We start from the raw sequence: 16,506 nt of genomic DNA on the forward strand, positions 1-16,506 counted from the left end.
ACACTGGAATATATAAGAGAGTTGAGAGTGTTGTATGAGAGTGTTATGTTTTTGTAGATTTCCGTTTCTGAACCGTTTCTGAGTATATTGTTTACTTCACCTCTTCAAATACTGATAACTTCTAATAAGATATTGGTTCACATTTTTAGATCAAGCACACATTTTTCAGGGAAAACAGGCACCCAATACAGAGACTACAGTAAAATGTTAGTCAGTTTTAACCACTGTTTCCAGACCTGAACTATGATTATAATCATTACAATCTGATTAACTTTTTTCCCCTGTTCTCTTTCTTTTTCTGAGGTGGCACAAAGAACTTTTCACCATCTTCAGTCCTTTATTTCATTCACTGGAGAACATCACAGCCTTCAGATGTGTCATATCAGGATAAATGCAACTGCAGGTAAAATTATTCAATTCAATTCAATTCAAATTTATTTGTATAGCGCTTTTCACAATACATATCGTTGCAAAGCAGCTTTACACCAAATTGACATTTTTACAATATATGTAGTAGTAGCTTGATGTACATATGGTAGAGATGTGTGGTAAAGATCAATTAATGACGTAATCAAACAGACAAAGAACACTATAAATTAGTAGCAGAATTCGGTAGTGCTGTATGTTTTCAGGGTTGGCATCATCTGAAGTCCTCTGTGGGGTTGGCATCATCTCTTCTTAAGTGTTCTGGATCCAGACTGGAGTTTGTGAATTCCTAGTTGCCATGGGATGTCAATCCCATGGCAGAAACAGAGAACAAATAGGAACATAATTAGCGTAGCTGCTGTTCAAACTAAGAAAAGGAAAGTTTGTTAAACCAAAGCTAAAAGAATAATAATGAACATTTGATCAGATATAACTGCAGGAAAAGTTTATGAGATGCATTATTTGAATGCTTGGCTAAAAAGATGAGTCTTTAATCTAGATTTAAACAGAGAGAGTGTGTCTGAACCCCAAACGTTATCAGGAAGGCTGTTCCAGAGTTTGGGAGCCAAATGTGAAAAAGCTCTACCTCCTTTAGTGGACTTTGCTATCCTAGGTACTACCAACAGTCCAGAGTTTTGTGACCTTAGGGAGCGTGATGGATTGTAGCGTGGTAGAAGACTAGTTAGGTACGCAGGAGCTAGACCGTTAAGTGCCTTATAGGTAAGAAGTGCTATTTTGTAGCTGATGCGGAACCTAATAGGTAGCCAGTGCAGAGACTTTAAAATTGGGGTAATATGATCATATTTTCTTGACCTGGTAAGGACTCTAGCAGCTGCATTTTGGACTATCTGTAGCTTGTTTATTGAAGATGCAGAACAACCACCTAGTAGTGCATTACAATAGTCCAGTCTAGAGGTCATGAATGCGTGAACTAGCTTTTCTGCATCAGAAACAGGTAACATGTTTCGCAGCTTGGCAATGTTTCTAAGATGGAAGAATGCTGTTTTTGTAACATGAGAAATATGATTTTCAAAAGACAAGTTGCTGTCTAATATAACACCCAGGCTTTTGACTGTAGTGGAAGTAACAGTACATCTGTCTAGTTGTAAATTGTAAGTCAAAAGATTCTGTGTATTGTTTTTAGGTCCAATAAGTAATATCTCTGTCTTATCTGAATTTAATAGCAGAAAATTATTGGTCATCCAATCTTTTACATTTTTAACGCACTCTGTTAACTTTGATAATTCAGAAGTTTCATCTGGCCTTGTTGAGATATATAGCTGAGTATCATCAGCATAATGATGGAAACTAATCCCGTGTTTTCTAATAATATTACCAAGGGGCAGCATGTATATTGAAAATAACAGAGGACCTAGAACAGATCCTTGTGGCACTCCATACTTTACTGGTGATAACTGAGATGACTCCCCATTTAAATAAACAAATTGGTAGCGATCAGACAGGTAGGATCTAAACCATTTTAAAGCCTGCCTTTGGATACCTGCATAATTTTGTAGTCGATCTATTAGTATGTCATGATCTATAGTGTCGAACGCAGCACTAAGATCAAGTAAAACTAGCAATGAGATGCAGCCTTGGTCTGATGCAAGAAGCAAGTCATTAGTGATTTTAACAAGTGCAGTTTCTGTGCTGTGATGGGGCCTGAAGCCTGACTGAAATTCTTCATAGATATCATTTTTTTGCAAGAATGAGCACAGTTGAGCAGATATAACTTTCTCTAAAATTTTAGACATAAATGGAAGATTAGAAATGGGTCTATAATTTGCCAGTTCACTAGGGTCTAGTTGTGGTTTCTTAGTAAGAGGCTTAATAACCGCCAGCTTGAATGGTTTAGGGACGTTACCTTAAGATAACGATGAGTTGATAATATTGAGAAGCGGTTCTTCTGCCACAGGTAACAATTATTTTAGTAATTTAGTGGGTACGGGATCTAATAGGCATGTTGTTGGTTTAGACACAGTGATGAGTTTATTTAACTCTTCCTGTCCTATAGCGGTAAAGTACCGCAGTTTTTCTTTGGGTGCGACGAAAGAAGTTGACGTATTAGATGCAGTATAATCTACATTGGTTATTGTATTTCTGATGTTATCTATTTTATCAGTGAAGAAATTCATAAAGTCATTGCTATTAAACTGTAAAGGAATATTTAGATCAGGTGGTGTCTGGTTATTTGTTAATCTAGCCACTGTGCTAAATAAAAACCTAGGATTGTTTTGGTTATTTTCTATGAGTTCGCGGAAATGCTCGGCCCTAGCAGCTTTTAAAGCCTGTCTGTGTCTGGACATACAGTTTTTCCATGCAATTCTAAAAACTTAGCCAAGTTAGTTTTTCTCCATTTGCGCTCAAGATTGCGAGTTTCTTTCTTGAGGGAATGGGTATTACTGTTGTACCATGGCACAATACGTTTTTCTCTAACTTTTTTCAATTTGATGGGGGCAACAGCTTCTAACATATCGGAGAAGACGGTGCCCATATTGCTAGTCATTTTGTCTAGATCCTGTGTATTAAGGGGTACACAGAGCAGCTGAGATAAATCAGGCAGGTTATTTGTAAATCTATCTTTGGTGGCTGGAACAATAGTTCTGCCAAGATGATAACGCGGAGCCATATAGTTAATATCAGTGATACGCAGCATGCACGATACAAGGAAATGGTCAGAAACATCATCACTTTGAGGTACGATATCTATATCAGTAAAATCAATTCCATGCGATATAATTAAATCTAGCGTATGATTAAAACGATGAGTGGGCCCAGTGACATTTCGCTTGACTCCAAAAGAGTTTATTAGGTCAGTAAACGCAAGTCCTAACGCATCATTTGTATTATCAACATGAATGTTAAAATCTCCGACAATTAGCACTTTATCAAAATTAACCAATAGTTCTGAAAGGAATTCTGCAAATTCTGTTAGGAAATCTGTATATGGTCCTGGCGGTCTATACACAGTAGCTAAAACAAGAGATAGGAGAGATTTCTTTTGCGTATCTGGCAGAGTAACATTAAGCAAAAGTATTTCAAATGAATTAAACCTGTATCCTGTTTTCTGAGTAACATTGAGAATATCACTATATATTGTTGCAACACCACCACCACGACCACTCTGACGGGGCTCATGCTTATAGTAGTAGTTTGGTGGAGTAGACCCATTTAGACCAATATAATCATTAAGTTTTAGCCAGGTTTCGGTTAAGCAGAGTACATCAAAACTATTATGTGTGATCATTTCATTCACAATAACTGCTTTGGGTGCACGTGATCTAATGTTTAGGAGCCCAAGCTTTAAAAATGGTTTCTGTTCTTGTATTTTGCTTTTTTCTGGTTTAATTACGATCAGATTTTTTTCTAGATCCTGCATTAAATTTATGTTTTGACCTCACTATTCGAGGAACAGACACAGTCTTTATAGATTGGACAGTGCAACTACTATCATTTAAGCGTTCAGAACAAAAGCCATCGTAGCGATCATTTGAGAATGTACTCACTAGTCAAATGGAGCGTAGCGTCCTGGAGATGTTGTCCGACAGCAGTTCTGCTCCGACTCTGCTGGGGTGCAGGCCATCAGCACGGAAAAGCCTAGGACGTTCCCAGAAAAGATTCCAATTATTAACAAAGAGCAGTTTCTGTTCTTTACACCATGTCAATAACCATTCATTTAGAGCAAGAAGTCTACTGAACCTTTCGTGCCCACGTCGATACGTGGGAAGCGGTCCTGACACGATGATCCTGGTCGCCGGCGACGTGCTGTGAACCGTCTGGATCAGGCTGCTGAAGTCCATCTTCAGAACCAGCCTGGTGTCGTTCACCCCCCGCGTGCAGGACGATCGTACCGACGCTCTCGCCGTCCTTCAGGATTGCGGGTATCTGTGCAGAAACATTGAGAAAACAGGAAACAACCAGGAAAACAGTGGGTGTGGACTTTACCTTTAGCTAAAGTAGCATGGATGTACCGGACAATGGACAATGGAGTGCAGCTCGAACGTGTCCTCACCTGCACTCAAAGGTGGAAACAAATTCGCCATTAAAGGAAGTAACAGTGAGTAAACAATGGAGATGTGTGTAAGCAGTGTGTAAACAATGCAAGCAGGATTAGTGGCAACCACGCTGGTGCTGCTAACGGGCTATAAGCTAGCAACTCGGGAAATCAGAACAAAACTAGTGATAACAAAGCAATCCGGATGTTTTTGTTGTAGAATACAGTAGGGGGTATATTCACACGTTATAAGAAACGAGAATGATGGTGTGTAAAATTGATTCTGAATTGAAAAACAGACAATAAGAAATCAACTCGACAGAGCTCAAACTCTAAGCGTGCGACCATAAATTATATTATGGTAGATTTAATTGTGGTGTACATATTGGCTTTTTTAAGAAACAGTTGTATTTACCTTGCTGTGATATCTATGGGAAGAGTCCCTGTGAATCCTCTTTGTCTTTCTTTCGGGGATTCACATTTTTCTGATGGGATTGTTTGCATTAGGTTTATGTTTCGATCATAGCTAACAGTTTCAAAGCTGACAGTTTGTTTATGTTGCCTAAATGGCTTATAATGGCAAATTTCAGTACAATTTAAATATGTTTTGTTTAACAATGTTTAAAGGAATGGTAAAAAAAATAAATTATTCTTTAACTCGTCGGGCCCACCCCACTACAGATTCACCAAGGATCCAGCTGATCACTGCCAATTTGGAGGAGGATTGTCCTTTATCTGCTACATTGCACTCTCACATCTGGTATGGATTCACTGACTTTTTGTGATATGTGAGATGTTTTGATTTTACTAAATGTAGTGATTTTGCTTAATTTGATTCTACATAATAAGGAAATGTTCACCCCAAAATGAAAGTTCTGGCATCATTTACCCTTCATCACTCTTATGTTTTTCCAAACCTGTATAAATTTCTTTCTTCTGTTGAAGACAAAAAGATTTTTTGAAGAATGTTGATAACCAAACAGTTCATAGTAGCCATTAACTTCCATAGTAGGGAAAAAAATATGGAAATCATTGGGGCCCATCAACTGTCTAGTTACCAATGTTTGGAACAACATAAGGGTGAATAAATGATGACAGAATTTTCATTTTTGAGTGAACTATACCTTTAATACAATGTATAGTTATGATTCTGAATTAAAAGTGTAATGTTTCTCTTCAAATATTATCATAAATAGATGGAGACACATATATTATCAGAAATTAGAGCTGCACGATTAATCATTTAAAGATCATAATCTCGATCCAAACCCCACTTAATCTTATTCGTAAATGACTAACACCGTGTCTAAAACAGAGGTGACAGTTGTCATGGCGTGACAGCTAAAGTCTGTCTACACTAGATGTGACCAAGCGACCATTGAAAATCATTTAAAGGGGTCATCGGATGCAAAACTCATTTTTACAAGTTTGAACATAAATGTGTGTTGACAGTGTGTGTACACAACCACCTTATAATGATATAAATTCACCCAGTGGTATTTTTTCAATTTAATATGGGAAAAATCCAATGTAATCAAAGTAATATGCCTTTTTTCAAATAAGGTCATTGTCAGCGTCTTGTCAGTGTGATGTCGCACCGACCAAGGCCGCTCCCACGATAGTTGATTGACATGACAGTCTTATCTTAAACCCACCCTAACTGAGCCGAGTGAGCGCTGAGAACAGTCCGACCACCATTATTGTTTTGACTCCAGTGCAGGGGAAGACAAGACTATCTCTGATTGAGCGATTGAGGTGTTCTGTTGTTGGATTCAGTAATGCATATAGCACTCATCATTTACTCCAGACATCTGAGCTGCTGAAGATGCAGAGGATTAACCTTACTTTTCTTTTTGAAGGAAATGCACCCGGCAGCCTACATAAATGTGTCTATGTTCACGCGAATCAGTTGTAATCTAGTTTCACCTACAGCAGAAGTGAGTGTATGGGTGTTTTTATGCATCTTTGCAATTCGCCTTTTTTTAATAATGTGCTAATTAGCAAGTTTTGTGGTTAAATGCATAAAATAAAGTAAAGTAGTAAATAGTAAAGTAAACATTACTGATCGTCACCCCACAGAAGATAGAGGCGGGGTGGCAGAGCTCATTAGCATTTAAAGGAACATGCAACTGAATGGCTCACTCTAAAAAGGGCTGATTTTGACATGGTAAATTTTTTTTTTTTTTTTTACACTACCACTGAGAAATTTTAACCAAAGTATGTTATAGACTTCTCATTAAGACCCTAAAGGTTCATAAAACGTGTGGAAAATGGGCACCCGATGACCCCTGTCAGACCCCTTGCACCGTTTTGTGTTGGTTTTGCCCTTGTCACACCCCTGTTGGATTGTTATGTTGGTTTCTCCCTTAGGTCCATATATTGTTTTCCTGTTCCGCTTCTTGTTTAGTCTTTATTGGTTAATTACCCACACCTGTCCTTGTATCATTTGCACCCCTTTATAAGTTGTATTGAGTTCAGTGTTTGTTGTCGGACCTTGTTGTATGTTTGGTGTGTGTCATCCTGCTGTTCCTGTATACCCTTGTTTTTGGATTTTATTAAAGACGGTTAATTATATTTCGTCTTCGTTTGACTCCTTCAGACACAACCGTGACAACCCCTTTAAACTTTGTCAGTATGTCATAAATAAAAGGAGGCATCATTTTGCCAGTTTGGATTTGTAGAGTCGTGCCGCGCCATGCCACACCGCATCCAATGTAGACAGTACACTAGGTTCATTTCCATCACGGATTTGGACAAAACTTTTGCGACGTTGTCGATAAAACAGTGTTGCGAAATTACGGCAGTTTCATTAACCAATGTTATGAGACTAAAACTTATTTTTTTTCGTCTCACGATAAGTCATGGCAATGGATGTTAATAGGTTTACGTATGTCGCAGCCACCGCACTAGCCATTAATTTTAATCATAGGAGACATAGGCAACTATCTTAACAGATGCAGCATGGAGAGCTGGTGTAAACACAAGCTTTGACTAGTGTAACCATCCATTTGTTTTAAAAAGCAAACTTAACATCTTATCTTTTTCGAATCCTGATTACAAGATGATGAGCCACAAAGCTTTGTGTTGTGCTGCTTATACTAACCAAGCAATAAAAACACCCTTTCTCATGCTTAAAACAAGGTGTCTGCAAATCAGAGTCGGAAACAGTCAGTTGGACAACGTTGTCTTACACCACTTCACAGTTGATAAGTAGAAAGAGAATTTTTGATTGACATTGCAGTCATTTATTATGTTCTTTAATATAATATTACAACAACATCAGCTCATTTTGTGCATCATATGTCATTTCTACTTTATTACACATGCGCAAAACTTTTCTAGTTCTGTTATCAATTTGATCAAGTGTTTACATGTCCTATGTAATGGATTAGAAAAGGTTTGTCCTACCTTTCTAAAGTAATTGAAATCATAATCGGTTTGAGCATTTTTATTTCAATTGAGTTGTTTACATGGAGCTTTTTTGCAATACAGTGCTTCATGTCAATGTACCTACTGATCCAGAAAGAGAGCGCAGTTGTCATGTGTAGGAATAAAACAGTGTCACACTTTTTCAACAGCACTTATCGTTTTTTCTGTTAGAATTATTCAAATGATCGAAGAAGTACTGGGATAAAAGTTTAGTTTGGATATAATCACTGATGTCTACAGTAGCTGTGAAAATAGAGCAATTCCCCAGTGGGAACCCTCGCCCGAATTCTGACTACACTACCCACAATCCCGTGCCTGGGGACTCTCGCTTCCAGTTCCGGGTCTCTCTGTTCACTTCCCCCTTGGCGGCCATTTCAGCGTGCCTCGCCGGCTCGCTCGTCGCGAAGTTTTGTCGGCTATGTCCCCAACTCTGAGCGTTTTCCTATCGGACTGCTTTACTGTTGCCAACCGGACTGTCTTTATCGTGTGTGAACTCTTGCTGCCTGCCCTTTATCGACCTACGCTATTCCCTCTGATTATTACCTTTGATCGCTGCCGGCCCCGACCCTTTGCATGGACTTATACTACTCTTTTGGTTTTGTCTTCACCACGATTGTTTGCCGTTGTTGACCACAGCCTGTTTAAACTGTCCGATTTAATAAAACTGTTGCGAATGGATCCAACGTCTCACGACCCCTCTGTAGCCTCGTCACAGAAAACTTCGCCGAACACGGATTCAGCGACAGTCTCCCAGATCGCGACCGCTATGTCAGCCCAGGCGTCGATGCTGACTTAACATCAACAGCAACTCGACCGTCTAACCACCCTGACGGAGCAGTTGGTTCACGCCATCCAGGGAATGCAGGCCACCCCGCCACCCATCCCAACGCCTCCACCTGCACCACTCCCGGCGGCTCAACCAGTTACAGCCAGCCCGAAGCTTGCCTTCCCGGAAAAATTTGACGGCACCGCTGCTAAGTGTAAGGGCTTTCTTTTGCAATGCACTCTTTTTGTGAATCAGCAGCCTAACGTGTATGCCTCCGACGAGAGTAAAATCGCTTTTGTCTGCTCTCTCCTCACGGGGGAAGGCTTTAGAATGGGCTACCGCGGTCTGGGATCTGGGCCACTCTACTTACCCCACATTTGCCACGTTCCTTCGGAGCTTTAAGGAGGTTTTTCAACCTACTCCTGACAGCAGCGAGGCGGAGGAGCAGATTGTTTCATTGCGCTAGGGCCGTCGCCCAGCCGCGGATTACGCATTGGATTTCCGTACGCTGGCCGCTCAAACCGGATGGAACGATGCTCCCCTGAAGCTCCACTACCGAAAGGGACTTAATCCTGATCTGCAAGTGGAGTTGGCGTGCCGCGATGAAAGTCTGAGTCTCAGTCAATACATCGACTTGTCCATCCGTGTTGACAACGTGATGCGCGCTCGCAGACCAACACGTCCCTTCACCATGCCGCTGCCGTCTCCATCCCCCACGGCCTCAGGCTCCGAACCCATGCAGATTGGCACAACCAGGCTCACCGTCGAGGAGAGGGAACGTCGGATTCGCAATCGCCTCTGTCTGTACTACGGTGAGGCGGGACACATCCGGGCCACCTGCCCCACTCGACCACCTCGCTCTCCCACCTCGGTGAGTGTCTGTAGTCCCTCTTTAAATAAGTGTGAGTTATCTGCGCTGCTCATCTGTGGAGAGAAATCTATAAGGACCACAGCTTTAATCGATTCCAGCGCAGCCGGTAATTTTATAGACAAGGACTTTGCCAAAGCTAATCACTTGCCTCTCCTTCCCTGTGTTTCCCCCGTGGCAGTGGCCGCCCTCGACGGCAGACCGCTAGGATCTGGACATATTGAACACGTCACCGCCGACCTCACCCTCCGACTTGAACCTGGCCACCAGGAAACCATCCGGTTCTTCACAATAACCTCTCCTCAGTCACCTCTCATCCTGGGCTTCCCATGGCTGGATCGCCACAAACCCACCATCTCCTGGGCTAGTGGCATCATCACCCGCTGGTCTTCACGCTGTCTCCGGTCTTGCCTTCACTCTGCCCCCCCGGCGTCGCCCAGCGCCACCACATCAAGCCTAAACCGAATACCAAGACCTGCTTGAGGCTTTCAGCACTGCAAAAGCAACCGAGTTACCACCCCATCGACCAGGGGACTGTGCTATTGACCTCATGCCCGGAGCTCTTCCACCTCGAGGCCGTGTCTTCCCGCTCTCACAGCCCGAGTCTGAAGCTATGGAGCGCTACATCGAGGAGGAGCTCGCTAAGGGTTTCATCCGACCCTCCACCTCTCCCGCTTCAGCTGGGTTCTTTTTTGTAAAGAAGAAGGACAGAGGGCTGCGACCATGCATTGATTACCGTGCTCTCAATGAAGTGACTGTCAAGTACCGATACCCCCTACCACTTGTACCTCCGGCCTTAGAGCAGCTACGGTCGGCACGTTTCTACACTAAACTGGACTTACGCTCGGCCTACAACTTGATTCGCATTCGTGAAGGGGACGAGTGGAAGACTGCCTTCTCTACAACATCTGGGCACTACGAATACCGGGTGATGCCCTTCGGCCTGGCGAATAGTCCGTCATATTTTCAGGCTTTTATCAACGAGGTCTTCCGCGACATGCTTAATCGCTGGGTGATTGTCTACATGGATGACATTCTCATATTCTCCAACACACGTTCCGACCACATCCAGCACGTAAGGGCGGTGCTCCAGCGGCTCATCCAGCACAAGCTGTACGCCAAGGAGGAGAAGTGCCTCTTCCACCAAGAAAGAATTGCCTTTTGGGATACGTAATCAGTCCTGAGGGCGTCGCTATGGACGATTCTAAGGTTAACGCTGTACGGAACTGGCCCCGTCCCAAGACCCTAAAGGAGTTACAGAGATTCTTGGGCTTTGCTAATTTTTATCGGAGGTTCATACGTAACTTTAGCTCCATAGCTGCGCCTCTGACCTCCATGATAAAGCGGGGGAGTGCCCGATTAACCTGGTCACCAGACGCTCTGCAGGCCTTCCAGGACTTACGTCAGCACTTTACCTCTGCACCTATCCTCCGTCACCCAGATCCTCAGGTACCTTTTGTTGTTGAGGTCGACGCTTCCAGCACCGGGGTGGGAGCTGTCCTCTCACAGCGCCAGGGCCAACCTTCTAAGACCTTCCCCTGTGCCTTTTACTCCCATAAACTCAGCCTGGCAGAAAGAAACTATGACGTGGGAAATCGGGAGTTGCTCGCCATCAAGCTCGCCTTGGAGGAATGGAGGCATTGGCTGGAGGGGGCACGGCATCCCTTCATTATCCTAACAGATCATAAAAACCTGGAATATCTTCGAACCGCCAGGGTCCTTAACCACCGCCAGGCCAGATGGGCCCTGTTCTTCACCAGGTTCAATTTCATCATTAACTACCGCCCTGGCTCCCAGAATACCAAAGCCGATGCCCTGTCTCGGGTACACGAGCCTGAGCAGGTCTCCCAACCGACTGAAACCGTTCTGCCCTCCTCCATAATTGTTGCTCCTGTGGCATGGGATCTCATGACCGAGGTCACGGAGGCCCAGGCTCAAGATCCTCCTCCTGCCGATTGCCCCGAGGGCCTCACCTACGTGCCGGGGCTCCTCCGCAAAAGAGTTCTCTCTGAGGTTCATTCTGTTCCCAGCTCCGGTCACCCTGGAATAGAGGCCACTGTTCACCTCCTCCGAAACCGCTTCTGGTGGCCTTCACTACGTTCTGATACCATCACATTTGTCAAGCAGTGTGTAACGTGTAACACCTCTAAGACCTCCCACCAACTCCCTGCCGGCTTACTGCAGCCTCTGCCAGTCCCCAAACGCCCCTGGTCTCACATAGCAGTCGATTTTGTAACAGACCTTCCCCCGTCCCAGGGACATACCACTATCCTCACTGTTATCGACAGGTTCTCCAAAGGCTGCCGTTTGGTACCTCTTCCCAAGTTACCCTCTGCTTTGGAGATGGCAGAGGTTCTGTGCAACACTGTGTTCCGGTTTTACGGGCTCCCTGAGGACATTGTCTCAGATCGCGGACCCCAATTCACCTCCCGCCTCTGGTCCAGTTTCTTCCGGTTGCTGGGCGTTAACATCAGCCTCACATCAGGCTATCATCCAGAAGCCAATGGACAGGTGGAAAGATTAAACCAAGAACTGACCCGTTTCCTGCGCTCGTACTGTCAGAACCGCCAGGAAGATTGGAGTCGTTTTCTCCTCTGGGCCGAATATGCTCAAAACTCCATCCAGAAACCATCCACGAACATGACGCCCTTTCAATGTGTGCTGGGCTTTCAGCCGCCCTTGTTCCCCTGGTCCGGAGAACCGTCTGATCTGCCTGCTGTCGACTCATGGTTCCGACAAAGTGAAGCCACCTGGAACCTGGCGCACGTTCACCTCCAGAGAGCCGTCCGGCGCACCCAGACCCAGGCCAACCGTCGGCGCCGACCGAACCCCCCCTATGAGCCAGGACAGTGGGTCTGGCTGTCGACCCGGGACTTACGTCTCCGTCTACCCTGCAAGAAGTTGAGCCCCAGGTACGTGGGTCCTTTTCAAATAACCCGTCAGATCATTCCAGTATCCTTCAGACTTGATTTACCCAGCCAATACCGTGTCTCACCCACTTTTCATGTGTCTCTGTTAAAGCCCGCTGGTCGCCCAGGAGGGACAGAGGTCCTAGATGAGACCGCTCCGCAGAGGCCTGCCCCCCTGGTCATCGACGGTGAGGAGGCCTATCGAGTCAATCTCATCCTGGACTCCCGACGCCGGAGCGGTCGTCTACAGTACCTGGTCGACTGGGAGGGTTACGGTCCCGAGGAGAGGTCATGGGTGCCCGCAGAGGACATCCTGGATCCATCGCTCACCGCTGAGTTCCACTCTACCCACCCAGATCGGCCAGGGCCCCGAGGAAGGGGTAGACCCCGGCGTCGGTTGCCTCCTCGTGCCAGGAGGCACTCGCAGGGGGGGGGCTCTGTCACGAACGCGGTCTCTGTGGCTCCCTCTGCCCCGCGCCAGCGGGAACCCTCGCCCGAATTCTGACTACACTACCCACAATCCCGTGCCTGGGGACTCTCGCTTCCAGTTCCGGGTCTCTCTGTTCACTTCCCCCTTGGCGGCCATTTCAGCGTGCCTCGCCGGCTCGCTCGTCGCGAAGTTTTGTCGGCTATGTCCCCAACTCTGAGCGTTTTCCTATCGGACTGCTTTACTGTTGCCAACCGGACTGTCTTTATCGTGTGTGAACTCTTGCTGCCTGCCCTTTATCGACCTACGCTATTCCCTCGGATTATTACCTTTGATCGCTGCCGGCCCCGACCCTTTGCATGGACTTATACTACTCTTTTGGTTTTGTCTTCACCACGATTGTTTGCCGTTGTTGACCACAGCCTGTTTAAACTGTCCGATTTAATAAAACTGTTGCGAATGGATCCAACGTCTCACGACCCCTCTGTAGCCTCGTCACAATATCTGTTTGAAACAAAAAAAAAATGGGATTTTCTATATATCCAGAATCATGCAGCTCTAATTTATTAAAACAGACTCTTAAAGGAATAGTTGACAAAAACAAAATGTCTGACAAAAAATCTGTCGTCATTTACTTGCCCTTGAGTTGCTTCAAGTAAATGTTATTATTTTGTAGTATTTTAACATGTGTAAGTAACATAATATTTCACGTTTACTAAACACATTGTAGAAAAGTTGTTTATTGGAATAGCCTGTAAACAAGCACCTTTGTTTTCCTTACTGTAGTGGAGGGCAGCATCTTCATACCTCATCTTCCTGACAAATTTTAAAATGTCCTATTTTTAAATATGTTTGTATATATATTTGTTTTGCAGAGGCTGTTAAGAAGACTGCACTGATGTCAAAGATCAACCAGCAAGAATCTGAGAGGGAACTCTCAAAATGGTTTACTGGGACAAGAGACAGAGGAGGACTGAGGGTCTAGAATGCACAAATGTCTGTCTGCAGTGTAAGCAGTACTGAAAAATGTATAGTTGCTTCTGCTGTTTCTTACTGTCTCCGTTTTCTATGTGCAAATGTTCAAAGCTTTCAGTAAACACTGGTTCAAATACAAGTTCAAAATGTTTGTTAACTTTAACGATTACATGATTTTAACAATTAGGTATCAGAATATAGCATATGATGGGTAGTTTCAATAAAATTGAAATTTGAAAAGATTTCAATCTCACTGTGTACTGCTGTATGCTAATGCTTTAAAACTTTAAAACTTTTTTTTTAATCCCACTTGCAAGCCATACTTTATCCCATGTTGTTCCCAGATAGAGTTTGAAGATGGGACCTAGGTAGGTTTTGTGTATGTTTCATAGTTGGGCCCCACCTTAAACCCAGTGAAATCCTAAATAAAACACACATTGGTAAATTGCATGGGGCCAACATGGAACCTGTGGACAAACCCATGTAAAAACCCATATTTAGATGGAACCCAGATGGGTTTTGCATATGATCCCTAGATGGGCCCCACCTAAAGCCCAGATAAATTCTATATAAAACCCACATGGGTATGTTGCATGGGGCCAACATGGAACCCGTGGACAAACCCACTTAAAACCCATATTTCAGCCATGTAGTAAAGATGGGGCCAAGATGGGTCTTTCGCATGTTGCCCAGTTGGGGCCCACCTGTTGGCAAGTGTAATTCCACATGAAACCCATGTGGGCAATTGGCATGGGGCCATTATGGAACCCACGCACAATCCCATATACAGCCCATTTTTCAGCCCATGTCAAACCCACATTGGCCCCACAATCAAATGTTAGCTGGGTTAAAGCTGGGACCAAGATGGGTCTTGTGCATGTTGCCCAGTTGTGTCCCACTTTGTGACAAGTTCAATCCTATATGAAATCCACATGGGCAGTTAACATGGGGCCATTACGGAACCCGTGGTCAATCCTATATGGGGCCCATTTTTCAGCCCAGTTCATACCCATATGGGCCCCACATACAAATGTTGGCTGGGTAGCATGTTGTTAGCATGATATAAGCATGATTAGCAAGTTGCTAGCATAATCAGCAAGTTGCTAACATGTTTCTAGCATGATTAGCATGTTACTAACATGTTTGTAGCATAGTTAGCAATTTGCTAGCATTGTTTTAACCTAATTAGCATGTTGTTAGCATGATATTAACATGGACATTAAGTTGCTAGCATGTTTGTAACATGATTAGCATGTTGTTATCATGATTAGCAAGTTGCTAGCATGTGTTTAGCATAATTAGCCTGTTGTTAGCATGATATTAGCATGATTAGCCTGTTACTAGCATGATTAGCAAGCTACTAGCATGACTTCATGATTGGAGTTTGTAGAGTTAAAGCTCTAGGATGATAATAGCAGTAAAATGTACAATTGTCTTTTGACCTGGTTTTAAAAGTCATAAGTAATAGTGTCACAGTTATGTAAGACTCTGTGTAATGTGCTTAAAACTCTTCTTTTACAATGGGTGCGATACGAATCGATTTTAATCCATTTTTGCCCATAGCCCCGGATGCAAAAACAGGCCATTTCTAATGAAAGCAGTTTTATTTCATATGAAGCAGGTCAAACATTGAGATTAATAATAGTCACTTTATACTGGTTTATCAGCCCTTTTTTTTTAGTTACAGAAAGGAGGAAGCGTGCAATCGCTAACGTTCACAAAGGCATCGCTAACGTCTTTCAAATTCAATCACGGCCCACCAATGCACCTCTTGGTTCATAGCAAAAAGCAGCAACATTGCTAGGAATTTCACTAATATTCCCTGATATCTTTCTAGATCTCACTGCATAATGGCTTTATGATTCACAGTGTTTGGTCTGATCTTCTCCAGTTTGTCCTTCACACTCTCATACTCTTTCTCCCACTCTTCTTTGGACAGAGATAAAGGACTGATCTCCAGGAACTTGTAGGCCTGACTCGCCTTTTTTTTTTTTTTTAGACATTCAGTTACAGAAAGGAGGAAGTGTGCAATTGCTGACGTTCACTCGCCTGAACGCTGAAGATGTTGTTGGCCATCATGCAGGATCTTCAGCGTTCAGGCGAGTCAGGCCTACAAGTTCCTGGAGATCAGTCCTTCATCTCTTGCATTGGTGGGCCGTGACTGAATTTGAAAGTGAAAGACTGCATGCCTTTGTGAACGTCAGCGATTGCATGCTTCCTCCTTTCTGTAACTGAATGTCTAAAAAAAAAAGGGCTGATAAACCAGTATTAAGTGACTATTATTAACCTCAATGTTTGACCTGCTCCAAATGAAATAAAACTGCTTTCATTAGACCAATGATGAGTGAATGCGATTTTTTTTATTATTATATATATATATTTTTTTTTTTTATGTGCAAAAATTTGGTTTAGGATAGAAAACCTACTAAAAAGGACAAAAACAAAAAACCTTGAAAACTTATGAAACAAAGACAAAACTTATAAAAACTTTACTAGAGTTCATACAGATACAGTAAAATGAAATTCCGGGTCAGTTTTATAGCAAAATGCAATCAATATGTCTTGCAATAATATGTTTCACACTATTTAATGTGGCGTGACAGATCATTGTATTAGCGTCAGTTTAAGCTGCATGTGAGTCAATCATCTTTCCGATTACAATAATGAGACATTTGTTTCATTAAGTCATACTGCTTTTTGCATGCCTTTATG

The sequence above is a fragment of the Labeo rohita genome, unplaced genomic scaffold (assembly GCF_022985175.1).
Source record: "Labeo rohita strain BAU-BD-2019 unplaced genomic scaffold, IGBB_LRoh.1.0 scaffold_75, whole genome shotgun sequence".
Taxonomy (NCBI): Eukaryota; Metazoa; Chordata; class Actinopteri; order Cypriniformes; family Cyprinidae; genus Labeo; species Labeo rohita.